Raw genomic sequence first — 1705 nt, forward strand, 5'->3', positions numbered from 1 at the left:
CTCACTCCTCGACCGTCTCTCTCACACTCCTCTGACCGTCTCTCACACCCCTCTGACCGTCTCTCCACACTCCTCTGACCGTCTCTCACACTCCTCTGACCTCCTTCTCACACTCCTCTGACCGGTCCTCTCTCTCCACTCCTCTGACCGTCTCTCTCTCACCTCTCTGACATCTCTCTCACACTCTTCTTGACCGTCTCTCACACCCTCTGACCGTCTCTCTCTCACTCCTCTGACCGTCCTCTCTCACTCCTTCTGACCGTCTCTCCACTCCTCTGACCTCTCTCACACTCCTCTGACCGTCTCTCACACTCCTCTGCACCGTCTCTCTCTCACTCCTCTGACCGTCTCTCCCACTCCTCTGGACCGTCTCTACCTCCTCTGACCGTCTCTCTCACTCCTCTGGACCGGTCTCTCACACTCCTCTGGACCGTCTCTCATCACTCCTCTGACCGTTCTCTCTCCACTCCTCTGACCGTTCTCTCACTACCGCCCTCACTCCTCTGACCGGTCCTCACACTCCTCTGACCGTCTCTCACACTCCTCTGACCGTCTCTCTCACTCCTCACTGACCGTCTCTCTCACTCCTCTGACCGTCTCGCTCTCACTCCTTCTGACCGTCTCTCTCACACTCCTCTGACCGTCTCTCCATCACTCTCTCCTCTCTGACCGTCTCTCTCACTCTCGTGACCGTCTCTCACACTCCTCTGACCGTCTCTCACACTCCTCTGACCGTCTCTCTCACTCCTCCTGACGTTCTCTCTCACTCCTCTGACCGTCTCTCACACTCCTCTGACCGTCTCTCTCACACTCCCTCTGACCGTCTCTCTCCCCACCTCCTCTGACCCGTCTCTCTCACACTCCTTCTGACCGGTCTCTCTCACACTCTCTTGACGTTCTCTCACTCCTCTGACCGTCTCTCACACTCCTCTGACCGTCTCACACACTCCTTGACCGTTCTCTCTCACTCCCTCTGACCGTCTCTCTCACTCCTCTGACCGGTCTCTCTCACACTCCTCTGACCGTCTCTCTCTCCTCCTCTGGCACTGTCTACCGTCTCTCTCACTCCTCTGACCGTCTCTCACACTCCTCTGACCGTCCTCTCCACTCCCCTGACCGTCTCCTCACTCCTCTGACCGTCTCTCTCACTCTTAGACCAGTCTCTCACACTCCTCTGACCGTCTCACACATCTCTGACAAGTCTCTAAACTCTCTGACCGTCTCTCCTCCCTCCGTTGACCGTCTCTCTCACTCCTCTGATCGCTCTCTCACACTCTCTGGACCGTCTCTCTCTCACTCCTCTGACCGTCTCTCTCTCACTCCCTCTGACCGTCTCTCACACTCCTCTGACCGTTCCCTCTCTCACTCCTCTGACCGTCTCTCACACTCCGACTGACCGTCTCTCACACTCCTCTGAACCGTCTCTCTCACTCCTCTGATCGTCTCTCACACCCTCGACCGTCTCTCCACTCCTCTGCCGTCTCTCTCACTCCTCTGACCGTCTGCTCACACTCCTCTGACCGCTTCGTCTCACTCCTCTGACCCGTTTCTCTCTCTCACCATCTTCTCATCTCTGACCGTCGCTCTCTCACTCCTCTGATCGTCTCACCTGGGTTGTTGACAACCTGCGTCCAGCGCCTGTAGCAGTGTTTCCACGGTGATATGGTTAATATCCAGACCACGCCCACTCCCTTAACTGGCCAAT

General features: G+C 56.9%; 1 long non-coding RNA gene across 14 annotated transcripts; it reads right to left on the reverse strand.

Annotated features, from left to right (window-relative positions):
* Positions 1-10: 10 nt before the first annotated feature.
* Positions 11-1390, reverse strand: LOC139026104 (uncharacterized). Of its 14 annotated transcripts, XR_011477829.1 has the most exons (7): positions 1275-1355; positions 1067-1191; positions 969-1035; positions 500-810; positions 377-400; positions 292-311; positions 98-112 (listed from the first exon to the last, which is right to left on the reverse strand). It is a non-coding gene; the product is annotated as an uncharacterized lncRNA (long non-coding RNA). The 14 variants fall into 14 exon arrangements; XR_011477821.1 differs by lacking the exons at positions 292-311; positions 377-400 and having other exon boundaries at positions 65-103; positions 491-810; positions 1067-1089; positions 1129-1191; XR_011477823.1 differs by lacking the exon at positions 98-112 and having other exon boundaries at positions 281-311; positions 377-412; positions 491-810.
* Positions 1391-1705: the final 315 nt, after the last annotated feature.

Source organism: Salvelinus sp. IW2-2015, unplaced genomic scaffold (assembly GCF_002910315.2).
Source record: "Salvelinus sp. IW2-2015 unplaced genomic scaffold, ASM291031v2 Un_scaffold3880, whole genome shotgun sequence".
In the NCBI taxonomy this organism is placed as follows: Eukaryota; Metazoa; Chordata; class Actinopteri; order Salmoniformes; family Salmonidae; genus Salvelinus; species Salvelinus sp. IW2-2015.